General features: G+C 35.3%; 1 protein-coding gene across 4 annotated transcripts in view; it reads right to left on the bottom strand.

Annotated features, from left to right (window-relative positions):
• LOC135217401 (regulator of G-protein signaling 9-like) overlaps nucleotides 1-16,776 on the bottom strand; it is an 835,664-nt gene that overhangs the window by 583,970 nt on the left and 234,918 nt on the right. For all 4 annotated transcript variants that reach the window (XM_064253252.1, XM_064253258.1, XM_064253268.1 and 1 more), the window contains one exon: nucleotides 638-683. The gene's annotated coding sequence lies outside the window, so the exon portion shown is untranslated. The remainder of the gene's footprint in view (nucleotides 1-637; nucleotides 684-16,776) is intronic.

Consider the following 16,776-nt stretch of genomic DNA (forward strand, 5'->3'; position numbering starts at 1 on the left):
GAATTCGTCGTAACTACATTTTTACCAGTCATATAAGATATATATATATATATATATATATATATATATATATATATATATATATATATATATATATACATATATATATATATATATATATATATATATTATATATATATATATAAATATGGATATATATATATATATATATATATATATATATATATATATATATATATATGCATAAATCTCTTAAAAGATGCTTTAATAAGACCAGTGCCTGTATCAGTGGAACCGCTTAGATATCGAATATTTGCTTGCTAGGAAATTTCCATTTCTTAAACTTCGACAGAGAGATCTAAATTTCAAAAGAACCATCTATTTTATCTATTTGTGTATCCGTTTGTCTATATATATATATATATATATATATATATATATATATATATATACACATGAATATATATATATACACACACATATATATGTATATATATATATATCATATATATATATATATATATATATATAATATGAATGGTTTTGAAAAGAACAAGGCGTTCATAACAGTTAGTATTGAATATCGTGTGTGATATCCGGAACCAGCGTCCAGGAAGGAAAGAGACGAAAGATTCGGCTCTTCGTTCATCGGAATCTCCGTTTAAAAGACACTCACCTATCTTCATTGACTTGGTGCAGTCGATTAAGTGGCCACATCGTATCTGGAACAAAAAGAAAAACTGTTGATCTCCAATTAACATTAAAATACATTAGGCGGTTATGAACTTTTAGATTAGACGAAACGATATTTGACAAAAGCCTGAGGATATGACCAGCAACTTCTTGGAGGGTTTATGTGATTTACCTGAGTTGTAAATAACAGTACCAAATATTATGATTGCAGCATTAAGCAAACCAATAATGAACATTGTCAGTGATAAAACAACATCAATAATTTTTTTTTTCTCATTCATCAAGCTGCTATTGTTCAAAGAACCTAAGAGCATTTCAAAAAGTCTCGTGTTAGGCTTAATATGATGTGGAGCATTGTCCATACTTGTAATTCCTAATTCCTGATTCCCAAAATTTCTAATGTCATGCATGTCGAAAAGTTTGCGAATTCACAGCTAGCCCTATTTTCCTTATACAAATATGATCCCTTTTATGCATTGCTTAGTGCATAGTGCGGTGTGTTAAGGTTAGCGGTGCCATCAATGAAAGCACGCTTAACATGCTTCTCGGACTGGTCAACATAACTACGTCTGCAGCATTATGGCAGTAGACCCAATAAGCTCAATGGTCATAACAACATTTTCAAAGTAGGAATATGAATTAAAACAGGTTTCCTTTGAATGTTGAATGTTTCGGCTGTGTTTAAGCTGTCTGTATGTTGCAAAATGTTTTACTGGCCTAAAAAAATCTAAGCCTTCTGAGATGTAATCTGTTACTAATGAATTTATTTGTAGAGATTACCTGTTCTTTGAGGAATACAATAATAATATGAATAACAACCAGTTTTCTTATAATGTTGAAGTTTTAGGATGTTTAAGGTGCCTGTATGTTGCAAAATGATTTATAGGCCTAGAAAAAAATCTAAGCCTTTTGAGATGTAATCTGATACTAATATTTTTATTTGTAGAGATTACCTGTTCTTTGAGGAATAAAAGATGATGATGATTTTGATTATATTGAGAAGATGGCTATTAATCGAAATATCATATGTATTAATATCAAGGCGTATGGAACACTTTTTCAACTGGTTCAAAATACTATTTTCTTAAAAGTTCTTCTGCTCGCTTTTAGTGTATAATTTATTCTTTCGTAAGGTAACTTGAAGTTTAAGACTGTGTAGATTACATCATTTGCTTTCTGGCCAGAAATTGTTAATAGAGAGATGTAAATGTTAAGTGTAAAGTAAAGAAATCTAACACCTAGGCCTAGGAATAATATCTTGGCTTTGACAAAAGATTAATTGCATAGGTGAATATTTGGTAGATGCCATGATTTTTGAAATATTTAAGAAATATAACAAATAATTATGTATGGAAAGCCAAATATTTCTTTAACACATATAAAGTAAATGTTTTTAAGATAATTTTATTGACGCTACTCATTGTAGACCTACTTACGTTACACCAGGTGGTTGTTGTTGCACCGACACTAATGGTGCGTCATAGCGTCACATATGCTACCCCTCACATGTTGAAATCGGTGGGCACATTCTACTTTTGTATATGCATATACACATTTTTTTTTCTACGTTGAGGTGTAATAGCAGTCAAATATGACTATATCATATTTTATGCTTACTTTGGAACTGTTATTAATGATATGACAATTTTTTTCGTTTTTTTATTTAACATTTGTACTGAGGTTTAATGAAGACTTCATTTTGGTAAAATGCTTCAGCGATGCGTAAACGATAGATTTGAAAATGTTCTGTAAGAGTGACATTTTCTTACAGTTTTGAAATATATGACAGATTTCACCCTTAAGAAACATATTATGGTCTTATTGTATGCAATAATCGCGTTTGCACATTGAAATAATAGATAAATATGGAGTATGCTAGTTGCCAGTCAGTGAATTTTGAACAAAATCCTATGGATTCATGTAGCATGAGATTTGAGCATCACTGTACATATGTATGAGTCCCATTAACTTCACGGAGTTAGCGTTTTCGCAAGTGTACAGAGTTGGAAGCAGTGGCGGATTTAAGGGGTGTGGCCCACCTAGTCTCGTGGCACCCTGTTGCCTCCCCCCAGGGTATGAATAAAAGAACATTGTTTTCTTTCAAAAATTTGCTTAGCTAATGATTATTTCAATAACAGCAGCTGTACAACGACAAAAACAATAACAACAGTAACTACTCTATATATATATATATATATATATATATATATATATATATATATATATATATATATGTGTGTGTGTGTGTGTGGTGTGTGTGTGTGTGTTAGTACACATGTGTATATATAAATATGGATTATATACACCGTATGTGTGTACTTGTCACATAAACATGCATACATATATATACATATACACATATACATACTTATATATACATCACACACATAATATATATATATAATATATATATATATATATATATATATATATATATATGTGTGTGTGTGTGTGTGTGTGTGTGTGTGCGTGTGCGTGTGCGTGTGTGAATCCAAACTGCTCCCCAATGAAAGATTTCTAGACCCACCACTGGTTGGAGGGTGGGGAAGATGTGTATGTTTTAAGAGAGAGAGAGAGAGAGAGAGAGAGAGAGAGAGAGAGAGAGAGAGAGAGAGAGCTGCCAGCGACAGGAAGTCATAGGCCGGGGATTATTTCCGTTACAATAGACCCTGGCAGGATTCGCAACTATTGTTGCGTCCCCTCTGTCAACAGTGACATGACATTTCGTCTAAATTTGCTACCAAGATGCTTCCGATTCCCTCAGCTACTGAACGACGTAAAGTAAGAGCGACCGACAGGTTCTACTTTTTTGAAGGTAGGTCTTGAAATTAATATATATATATATATATATACATATATATATATATATATATATATATATATATATATATATATATATATATATATATATATATATATATATATATATATTATATATATATATATATATATATCCTTAAATCCACAATAGAAAGGTAAGTGAATCAGGGACTTGGAACACGTGCTTGCGTAGTATATTCTACATTTCCAAGTTCACATTGAATACAATAGAAGTTGATAGACCTTTATATACAAAAACAGAAAGAGAGGCGGGATTACAGTTTGTTAATCTGGGTGGCGTGTTCTTTAAATAAAAGAGATAAGGAATGAATATCAAGATATAATCCAGGAAGAAGATTCAAATTACTTCTTGATGTGGCTTCAATAAAAATGGATTCCAACAGATTCCTTTTCCAGTGATCTTTGACCATGCAGATTATGGAGGAGTTATCTCAGTTAATAGCATAGCCTGTCTTAAGGCAATGATTCACAATGCCATTATTCGTTAATCCGCTTGAAATGGCATATTTGTGATGAGAGCATCTTACCTTTAGTTCTTAGAAGTTTGCCAAATATAAATCTTATTACATTCTCTACAAGGAATACTGTATACAATGTTGTATGAATTTGGCAGGCTATAATAATTGTAATATGTGTTTTTTGCTGTATTTTTGGAACTTTGGAAAAATAAAGCAAAATAGACATATTACAATCCAATCAGTATTAAAAAAGAATTTAAGAATTTTCTCTCTGTATCATTTCATCCTAATTTCATTCCTGTTGTACCCATTTTAAATACTATTGAATTAACTTGGTATTTTGAGAAATAAACTAATCAAGAATAGCCTGCCAAATTGTGTACAGTATTCTTGCATATAATATAATAATATTTATATTGGGCAAACTTCTAAAAAACTAAAAGTAAGATGCTCTCAGCACAAATTGCATATCAAGGAGATTAACAAATAATGGAATTGTGGATTATTGGCTTAAGACAGGCCATGCTATTAACAGGGATAATTCCTAGATAATCTGCAGGGTCAAAGATCACCGAAAAATGAATCTGTTGAAGTCCATCTTTATTGAAGCCACATCAAGAAGGAATTTAAATCTCCATCCAGGATTATACCTTGATCCTCATTCCTCATCTCTTATGTTTCAAGAACACGCCATCCAGATTAACATACTGTAACCGCTTCCCCGCTCTGTTGTTGTAGATAAAAGGTCTGTCACCTTCTATTATATTCAGTGTGAACTTGAAAATGTAGAATATAATACTACGAAAGCACTTGTTCCAAGTCCCTGTTTCCTTGTCTTTCTATCGTGGATATAAGGATATTCTCAAGTATTTGATCCTTCTGCTACATTGGATATATATATATATATATATATATATATATATATATATATATATATATATATATACATACACACACACACACACACACACATATATATATATATATATATATATATATATATATATATATATATATAAGCAAGGAGCTGAAGGAGACGTCATGTACTAGTATTCGTCCGTTTATTATATATGCTGACGTTTCAAGGACACAGCCTCATTTTCAAAGCTGAAAAACGCAATTATAATATATAAAAATGTTGCAAAGAATTAGAATGAAGAAATTTACAATTAGAAAAATATTAAAAACAGAGACAGGGGCACACTCAAGAAAGGTACAGTGTTTGGAGGTAGTTTGTTTGTTTAAAGTGGGAACAACCTAAGGTTCTTAATGTATAAAGATTCAATGATTGCTATTTGATGAAGTGAGGTGAGGAGGCTCTGGAGAGAATTTTAAGATGTTTATCATGCCAAGAAATGTACACAACATATTGAATGTAAACATTTTAAAATTCTCGCCAGAGCCACCTCACCTCATCAATTAGCAATAAATGAATCTTTATACATTAAGAAGCTTGAGTAAATAATCGACAAACAACTTACGGAACTATGAAATTACCCTGGGAAATTTCAAGGCAATTTCAGCCGAGATCTGTATTATATCATAATGATAATGGCTTTACTTTCAATAGCATGTATCGTATGAAAAGGAATAAAATCCTACTTGTTTTCTTTCCAAATTTGTTACTAATGATATCAACAACAATAATGATGACATTTTCACTGACACCTTCCTTTAGTTGGTGAAGTTACCATAAAGTCATGGGACCGGAAACTTCGTTCCATTTGCACAACGTCATCTTCCAAGTCATCGTTTTAATGACCTTAGCAAAATTATGAAATTTTGTGCAGTGTAATGTAAGCATGCATTAATAAAACACTGAATTTTTTGCAAAATTACGATAAAATTAGATATATGGATTATTACATTTACTACATTTGTAAATGTTGATAGGAAATGAAATTTAATTCGCCAAAGGAAATTGCCTAGACCGAACATTAATAAAACACTGAATTTTTTGCAAAATTACGATAAAAGTAGATATTTGGATTATTACATTTACTACATTTGTAAATGTTGATAGGAAATGAAATTTAATTCGCCAAAGGAAATTGCCTAGACCGAACATCTAACAGTATAAGGGCTATGAATTTAGTGTAAGCGAGAAACCAAATACGATAAAATTCATCCTCCTCCTTTCTCTCTCTCTCTCTCTGCGTGACGGTGGACATCCTAAACCTAGGTACGATCTCCTTAACAAGGGACTTCCCTGAATTTGACCCTTCCCGTGGAACCCTAAGCGAGAGTCAACCTTACGCGCAAAGCTATTCTGGGTTTTATTTTCGCAAAATGCAATTATTTTCATCTTTTTCTCTGATATATATATCCTAATCAATACAAAAGCGAGAAGTAATTACGAGGCAAAATTCTTGTCAAGTCCGTTTCAGCAGGAAAAGGCTAAGAGACGAGCGGTATTAGTTATTTTATCTTGCAAAATTTGTCATTCCCATTGAGAAACATGCAAGCCCTTGGAATAACGCTTGCTTAAATTAAAGAGGAACTTCGTCCTTATGCCTTCAATACATAAAAAAACAATTTCTTAAAATCAAGTTACAGGATAAATACTTTTTATGGTTACATGAAGCCTGTTTTCTACAATCAATATTATGCCATTGAAAAACGCACCATGGTTTCAAGCAGCGGCAACATTTCTTTAGATTAGCTAATTTCTTGACATTATGCTTCTTAAGTTCGCACGCTGCATTTACTTCCAGAAAGCACGGGGAAACAGTTAACTCACAGACAAACACACACACATACACACACACACATATATATATATATATATATATATATATATATATATATATATATATATATATATATATTATAAAACTGAGGATACGTCTCAAGTATAAAAGGCCCATTAAAACATTGTTTTAAAGCTAAGAACTATATTTCTGCTTGATAAGGGTGGAAACAAGTGCACCGAAATCTAGTCTTTGTCTTTGAAACAGTGTTTTAGTGGGCCTTTTATACTTCATATATATAGTCTTTAGCTTTGAAACAATGTTTTAATTGTTCTTTTATACTAGTATAAAGGCCCATTTGAAACAGTTTCAAAGCTAAAGACTATGTTTCGGTGGACTTGCTTCCACCCTTATCAAGCAGAAATATAGTTCTTAGCTTTTAAACAATATATATATATATATATATATATATATATATATATATATATATATATATATATATATGTGTGTGTGTGTGTGTGTGTGTGTGTGTGTCTGTGTATGTGTAAGTATTGTTTCTTGATATGTACCTTGCATTGTTCCTGCATTGCTTCTTTTTCTATGTTATTCAGACTAAACTAAATGCACACAGTATCTTTACTTTTTCCATATTCTTTTTTAAGATAATGGATCAAATATATTTATTTATGGCAAGAAAATCATGTATGTATTCAACTTTCTATTATGAAACCAAATGCAATTATATAAAGTTCCAACTTTTTATGGCCTTTTCATTAACAAAGTAATTGTTTTCTGTCTCATGAACAAATTTGATCCTGTCATCCTGCACGTCTCTCATATCTTGTATGGTGTTCATTCAATTTCCTCTTTGGCCAGCGTCGAATTTTGTACTATGACATAAATGGGATTTGAAATACAGAACCTTCGATGTTGTCAGAAGAATTGTCTGTCTGTCTGTCTGTAAGTGCCTTTCAATTAAATAAATCAGAAACAGCTTTAAAATTTGTGTTGTATGTCAGCGCAGGTGTGCGTTCCGTGTTTTATGGTTCAACATGATTATTATTTTGACGTTCTTAATCCCAATTTCCATATAATGACGGAAAATTTAGATTTTTTCCCTAGATTCCCCAATTATATTTATTTCATCGCCTATTTAGTCCGTGTTACATACTAATGCACATATGTGGAAAATTAGTAGCTTTTCTGCATACGATAAATTAAACCTCTTGTAACCTCTATATATATGGCAAACCATTTTTTTCTTCCTTTAGTTTTATCAATTCAGTTTATTTAACAAAGAATGAAAATCGTGAATATCAAGTCCCATGCATGTCAAGTGACAAATTTTATATTGATCCTAAAGGAAAAATTTTGGAGGGAGCTAAAGACCATGAAAACACTGAAAAGTTCAAGATAAGTTGGCACAATAACCTTACATTCTCTAACGGCCCATGAGCAAAATGGAATTCGTCGAGACCGAACGAGCTGCTAGACGATTGATAAGAAACATGGCGATGCAACTTACTGGAGATGTGAAAAACGGAGTACGTACGTGCGGAGCAAGCTTGAGAACTATTAATAATGTGATTCAAGGAAATCCTTCCCAGCATTACCATCCACCGAATGATACTGAAATTGCTGCCTTGAAAATTGTTATGAAATAAAGCAAAGGGCTTGTGAAACAAAAGTGACTGGCTGCATAGTAGATAATGCAACATTTCCTTTATATTTGAGTGTTGCAGGAGGACTACCCCAAAAAAATCTCTTTTGCGAATAGCGAACAGGAAAAGGTCACTACAAGAAAATGGAGACTGTAACGTTGTGATTGTCTTTGTAATGGAACATTTGATTGTGCTCTAATGAATACACACCTGTGCATTATCCATGCTTTAATTTCTGAAAATAAAACAATATGACAATAAAAATTGGTCGAAGTGAACTTCTGAACAGGACCATTCCACAACGACGAACGCAAATGAAGGAAGCGCTCAACAGCCCAACATTACCAATGAGGCAGGTGAGAGCGCAGTTCAAACTTGCTCTTAAGCACTGCAGATTAATTCAAAACAACTAAGAGTCGATGCAATGTCTAGAAACTTAATAGACATTATCCTCGTCTTTGGAAAGATATCCAGTCCTTAAATCCCAAAACTAAAAAGATTTCCAGAGTAGGGAAAGCAGACGGAGACGAGGCTATCGCAAGTATGTGGGGCGATCACTTCAACAATATCATGAGTTGCATAAATGATCAAGATTCCCGAAGGGATTTAGATAACTTCCTTACTGACAACATTCAATTTCATTTTGCCGACTGTATGACGCCAGGTAACATCAGCGATGCCATAAACAGCCTACCTAATAATAAATTGCCCGGCTGTGATGGTCTTCCCGTAGGGGCTTTCAAATTCTGCCATCCAATAATTTACATTTTGCTAGCTGCCCTATTCAATGCGTGCATAATTCACATTGTCACCGACGACCTAAAAGATACGGCAGACATTGAACAGAGGCATCGCAAGCTATGTGCAACTGGCAACATGATTGCAAGGAGGTTTGCCTTCTGTCACCGAGACGTGAAACTGCTGCTCTTCCGTTCGTACTGTTACAGTATCTATGGGTGTTCCCTCTGGACGAACTATACCCGAGAGACCATGAGACGCCTCACAAACCCCCCCCCCCCCCCCCCCCCCCCCCCCCCCCCCCCCCCCCCCACCCCCCCCCCCCCCCCCCCCCGCTACCACTCCACCACACAGATGTTCATACAAAACCACCTGGACAATTTAAAAATCATAATAAGGCGAACAATGTCGAGTCTAGTAACCCGAGTGAGAAACAGCAGCAACTCGCTCATACAAACCATCCTAAGGAGTGAGGCAAGAAGATCTAAATTGTGGGAAAGATGGGAAAATGAGGCCTTTGTCCCCTAAAGGAATTAATCTGTATTGGCAAGATGGCATCTGCAGATTCAGTCATTATTATTTTATTTATTGCCGATATTTTACATTTTCATAATTACTGTGAATACTATCAAGTTAAAGTTTTTTTACATTCAATTTTCGTATTTAGCTCTCTGGACCTAACTACTGTAACCACCTAAGGTCTCTAGTTGAAATTTAAGTTATATAATCTGTGCACTACTATGAGATTCAGGGCCTCCTGTAACATGGTTTTTTGGACTTTGCTCCTTATCAAAGCATCGGATGTAGCTGAAAGTTGACATATGTATATCTTACAACCACACACAAATTTTAGCAGCATTATCAATGACCTAAACCTGATAGTTTTAATTTTTATAGAGTAAAAATTATCCAGCCGATGCCATGGCCAATGATTACAAGCCAAGAGTCGAAAACATTCATTACGTAAGCAAGGTAAACAACATTTGACGAAATGTTGCCCCGCCCATCCACCACAGAAACTCATTCACCTTATTCCATCGGCTCTGAAACCCATAGCAGTCAATTATGGCTAGCAGGATTTGGAATTTTCCCTGTGGTTGCAAAACTGCATTCGTCTTACGACTTGCAACTTTTTACAGTCAAGAGAAAGCCTGTGGCCATGACAAAGACTTTATGAATGGCGGAACGATACATAGATGTGGGTGGGGTATCTGTACTGCTGGGATTCCTGAGGATCTTTTAGCACTTCTTGCAACTACTCGAGAAATGAGTTTTTATAGCCAGAAGTTAAATTTTCTAATCCAACAATGGTAATGATAGCTTTCAGTGTTATCCTGAATTATAACGAGGCCAAAGTGGGTGGAGCCTTATGAAGTCATCATTCTGACGATAATTGTTGATGAAGGTTCAAAGCCAAAATGCAGTCACGGCATTTTTTTTTTTTTTTTTTTTTTTTTTTTTTTAGTAAATAGGTAGATAGCCAATAAATAAAATTGCTTGACATTGGATATAGCAGTTATCAAATCAAGCTTGTCTACTATGTTTTTGAAAATTACCAACTATTCCCTACATCTTGTCAATCTGATTGTGACCTATAAAGTAGACTGTAATTTCTTAGGAAACTTATTTTGGAGTTAGACTAATAATCGAAGTGTTTTTGTATTTATTAACATATTTTGTTGGTTTGTTCATTATGACAATTATCAGTGGAGAGGTTTCAGAGTTCATAAAGGTGTACTGCTTTGCTTGTATTTACATTTTTGTCATTGTTGCCAGAGGTCTAGCCTTCGTTACCTATAGCCAATCATCCATCGAGAAAGAGGGAAGAAATGCTGTCTTAAGTTACGTAACGAGTGCGTTCGAAACCTTTTCTCTGAGTAAGTTGGTCCGTCTTAAAAAAAAAAGTCACTTTTACATTATAAGTACCAAATTTATTCAACCTACGTAATGCAGAATAAAGTCAAAATTTAGGTGTAGATATAATGTGTATTCTGAATAAGCGTTTATTATTTATTTTGAAAATGCATAGATAAAAAGTTATTGCGACAGAAAAACCGTGTTACAGAGGCCCTGAATCTCATAGTAGATTGTGTATGTTACTGTCTGTATTTTGTATATTCCATGTATATGGCCCTGAGCTGAAATAAAGGATATTATTCTTATTAAAAGGACTTTGCAGTTACCCAGTTGCTTCCTGTATGTATATGATATATATATATATATATATATATATATATGTATATATATATATATATATATATATATATATATATATATATATATATATATATATATATATATATATATATATATATATATATATATATATATATAATATACTTAAAGGCGCAGTAGTGAATTGTTAATCTCAGCTCTTTCCCGGTTAGAAACAGGTCGGTTAGAGACAAGTGCTGGATTCCTAGAACCTGCTGAAGTGAAAAACAGCCAGGAAAGATGACTAATGCAATTTGAGGTCGGTAACGCTCGGAAATCACATGCCTTGGACATGGAGCACCCGTGGGTTTGCTGGGTGCCACACATGTGTGCGTGTGTGTTCGTAGCATACGATATAATGATTTTGGTTATGGGGAATGAGGAATAAGAGAGGGCACTCACTGATTACTAGTGACAGGGTGCAGAACACACCTGGAAGAGGTGTTGAGAGGTATTGAGAGGTGTTGAGACCCATCGAATAAGGTAACATAAGAAAGAACTTGAAAAAGTTAACCTTTGAAGTGATGAATAAATATGTGGGAGAAAGAGAAGTGTGGTGCGGTACACATTCTTTTTGATTAACTTTCATGAGTAAAGTGGTGTAATAATTGTGGTCTCTTAATTTCAGATGGGTTCAAATTCACCATATAGAAAAATGGATTCTCTAAGACTCTATTGATTTATTAAAATGTTGCGGTTGGTCAGACATAATAAGAATGAGAGGGGGTACTTACTTAAAAATGATTTAGAGAGGAAACGATAGTTTAACGGTTTTTTTGGGGTCTCAGTTAATTCATTTTATTCCATTTTTATTAATTGATTTTGTTCCATTTTAATGTTAGCTAAAATGGAAAATGAAAAGTATATTTTTGTATCTATGGGATTCATTTGCCTAGCTTGCATTTTCAGACAGATTCTGCCACAAACAAGGGTAGATGCAGTTGCCTGTTAGCAGTTTGTTTCATTTTGTTTAAACGAGTATCATTTGGTCCTAAAAACGTGTTTAATAGGTGGTAGCAGCAGTAACAGGTTCATTTAGGGCCGTAGGTAGTGCCTCCGAAGAGACTATATATATATAGATTAGACATATTTTGGGGGGAGTGTTTGTAATTATGAGTAAGGCAACTTGCTTTATTGCTGACATATGCGTAGATACTTGGGTGCGGCCGCGCAGAAAGTCTTTCTAGCCGTGGTTTAGTGATAAGACATGTATCTGTGTGCAAAGGGGGGTAAAGTGTATTTATGGCGTATTAAAGGGTATTTATGGCATAACGGGAATGAATTACGTGCGGTTGCAATGTGTAGACAGGTACTGACTCCGGTTCTATGAAGAAATGAGTGTATAATTTTATATTTCTTTCCTTTCTTTTTCTTTCTCTTTTTATTGGTGTTAATTTACTCAAAAGCGTGTTTTATTTTGATGTCCCTCAAGATTCTGTGGACATTAGTGGTTTTGTGGTAAAAAAATAAATAAATACAGGGGAAACTTGGTATTATGAGTTATGCTCTTATGCGAGATAGAGAGAGAGAGAGAGAGAGGGCGAGAGAGAGAGAGAGACTGAGGCTGTGGCAGCCGTGTGAACGGATGCTGATTTAAGCGGTTTTCTCTCGAACTTTTTTTTTGTCTTCCTAATTTATGTTGTTCATGGTGTGACCTTGTATTTACAGCTGATTACCTTGAACCTGAGCAGTGACGAGTTTATGTGGCGGTTTGTTGGGCACGGTGTCCGTTCACAGGATTACAAATGTAAATGCGGGTGTCAGCCCGTTATGTGGGATTGTAGATGGAGTTTTTTCACAACCAGTGCAAATTTTTATTGAGGGGGTGAATAACTATTTAAACACCAAGGGGATCACAGATGATAAAGAGACGTTCACGGAGGTGAAAGCCTTGTTAGATTTCAATAAAGGTGATCTTTCCTACCAGTGTAGGAGCTTTCAGTATGCAAGGTGTCGGTCATGGACCAATTACAAGCATTTTATAGCTCAAAGGAACACAGTGATATGGTGAGAGATTTAAGAGGGCTATACAAAATCCGGAGAGGCACAACAAGCCTCATTGAGCATAGCTCAAAGCTTTTTGACTCAGCGGGAGAATGGATACAGAAATGGAAAAACTCTAAATGGGTTAATGGGGATAAAGTCTCACTCGACAATTTACATAAACTGATTTATTTTGCGATGCTATTACGTGGACAGTTTTGATAAAAACATTGGACCTACATCGGACGAAGAATTAACTTATGCCCCAAATTCAGAAACATATGTCCAAATGTCCCACGGTGGATAGTACTTTTTTTAAAGGGACTGGTCCGAGAAATACGATGCAAATATGTTGCTACAATTGTAATAAACAGGGACACACGAAGAAATTATGTAGAGTCAAATATTGTGGAATGTGTAAGAGTGTGGATCACTATTGTCAAGCTTGTCCGCCTCAGATACGGAAAGATGAGAGACCTACACCTCAAAGGTCTGGGAGTTATAATACAAGAACCTACCAGACGGGTCACTTAAGAGGGCAAAGGGATTGGTGAAATTTTTGGAAAGCCAATCAACAAAAATGGTACAGATGATTTGTACGTGCCATTGTAGTCTCGTGGTGGATGCCCCAGAGCCCAGGACTATAGTATATGGAACAGTGGAGGATGTTGATATACTGGTCTTTATTGACACCGGCACTAGTATAAATTTAATGGATCATAATTTGTATCAATCCATGTTCTCCCATTACCCTTTGAAACCCTCAACGGAGACTGTGTGTGATGTGCAAGCCCATAGATTAAACACCCTGGGTTGTGTTAGAATACGTTTTACTCTGGGTGATTAATTGTTATTAGAACCATTTTTGGTTATAAAAGGGGTTGCGTTGGGCAACAGACTTTTGCTGGGCCATCCTGCATGTAGAAGACACAAGATTTCGGTCCATGCGTGGGTTATTGGTATAACGGTTGGAATACCTGGTGTTTTTAACCCTTATGAGGACGCAAGTGAAACTGAGGATATGGAGATTATTGAAAAAGGGGGTGCGTTTGGCGGTGCTAATGGTGATGATACTGGGGATATGGGGAGTGTTGATACCAAAACCCACACTGATGATATGGGAATAACTGCGGTGATGTTAAACAGGATGTTGGGGGCCAGGGTGGTAACAATTTTGGTGAGTGTGACAATGGCATTATGGGTGGTGATACTGATACTAATATTGATATTATTACTGATACTAACAATGGGGTGGATGCAATGAGAACCACAGGTGGTGATATTTATGGGATCGTGGAACGGGGAGGTACTAACCACAAATATAAATGTGTTTTATCAGAGAATGTTATATCAATGCCAGGATCAAAAGACTATGGTAAAAGTCAAGTTGAGGGAAGTGAAAAAAACCCGAAAAAACCCGCGGAAAAAAGTATGCATAATTAGAGGGTAGTGAAGAAACTAAGAGGGTTTATTAGCACGGCATCAGTGAACAGTGTATCAAACACTGGTGTTACATGGATAGAATTACTGAACTGTAATGATACAGTTAGGAAATACCAGAAGAATACATACATGGTAGATCTCCAAGATTGGAGTAAGGACAGTGGTTCGGTGGCTATTGTAGAGGGGAAATCTGAGTTTTCAGAGGCAGAAATACAAACAAGGAAGCGATTATTCAGAGAACATTTAGCTAATGCGGATTATAATGAGCATATAGAAGCAGTAAGCGAGCTCCTGGCAGAATTTGGGGATACAGTAGCTTTACAAGGGGATAAACTGGGATTGACTAATGTGTTAGAACATAAGGTAAACTTAGAGAAAGGTACAAAACCTATTTATATTCCTGCATACCGCATACCTTTCAAAATCAGAGAACAGGTAGAGAAAGAGGTTAATAAATGGGAAGAGGAAGGAATCATTAGACCTAGTGTGTCTCCATACAACTTTCATCTGTTAGCAGTGCCTAAGAAAGACGGTTCTGTCCGAGTATTCGTCGATTTTAGATGCTTGAATCAAAAAAAGAATCCCTTACCATTATCCAGTCGCATGCATATCAGGTCTTTTTGTAGAAATCGGGGAACATAATATTTATAGCTCAATTGATTTAGTACAGGGTTTTCTGCAGGTCCCTCTTAGTGAAAATAGTAAGGAATATACGGCCTTTTCAGTGCCCAAGGGACACTATGAATTTATGCGGATGCCGTTTGGTTTATCTGGCAGTCCGATGACCTTTACCAGGTTGGTGAACACAGTTTTGCACGGGTTATTGGGTAAAAATGTTTTTGTATACATGGATGACATATTAATTACAACAGACTCGTTCGTGCAACACCTGGAAGTGCTTAGGGAAGTACTTAGGAGACTTAGAATAACAGAGTTGAAAATTTAGCTAGCTAAGTGTTCATTCTTGAAAAAGCAAATCACATATTAAGGCCATGTCATATCCAAGGAAGGGTTTGGAGTAAACGACGATAAAGTCAAAGCAATAGCGGATTTCCTCCCCCCCGACACCAAAGAAAAAAATTAAGTCATTCATAGGCATGGCGGCGTTCTTCCGTAGATTTGTGAAAGGAATTCTAACATAACAGCTCCTCTAACAGATATATTGCAGGAAAACATTCAATTTCAATGGGGAAGACCCCAGAATGATAATTTTCAGAAACTTAAGGATGCATTAATGAATCCCCCAGTTCTGAAATTTCCAGATTTCAAACCATTTACATTAGTGACTGATGCCAGTCAAGAGGGCATAGGTGCTTGCCTTATGCAAAAGTTTGATGGGGAATTCAATCCCATAGCGTTTTATAACAGGAAGTCCTTACAGACCACAAGCCATTATTGGATCTTTTTAATAAGCCCGATTTGTCTCCTAAAAGAGCTCAATGGTTTTTAACTATCAGGGACTTCGATGCAAAGCTCAAATATATAGAAGGCAAATTAAATGTAGTTGCGGATGCCCCAAGTATAAATTTTTATGACACGGAAGGATTTCAAGTTGCGCTAGTTAACTAGTGATTCTATACAATGGGATATGGGTCTCATATAGCAACGGCAGGATGAAGATGAAATTTTGGTAGACGCAAAGGCATTTCTTAGAGGGGAATTAGTCAGGAAACGTTATAAGTTACCTTTTTCGGGTTTAGAATTAGAGGTAAATCTGTTGGGTCAGGAAAATTAAGTATAGTTAAGGACTAGTGAAAGTAAAGGAGACACGACACAGATCGTAATTCCCCGAAAGTCCTCATTCAGTGGTTTTCGATATAGTCACTTGCAGGTTTGGTAGTCCACACTTGGGGATAGAAAAAACGTATAATGAGGTGTGTGCTAAATATATTTGGAAAAATATGGGGAAAGATCTGGAAAATTTTGTGAAAAATTTTACAGTATGCAATGCTTGCAAGCCTGCAAGGATAACTTCCTGCAAATTAGGGTCATATCCAATACAAGCAGACCTTTTCAGATGATACAGCAGTGGTACAAATTCCTCGTAGGCGAAGGCGAAAAGCGAACAGGAAAACGAAAAACAGCTGCTGTATC

This window comes from Macrobrachium nipponense, chromosome 19 (assembly GCF_015104395.2).
Source record: "Macrobrachium nipponense isolate FS-2020 chromosome 19, ASM1510439v2, whole genome shotgun sequence".
Taxonomy (NCBI): Eukaryota; Metazoa; Arthropoda; class Malacostraca; order Decapoda; family Palaemonidae; genus Macrobrachium; species Macrobrachium nipponense.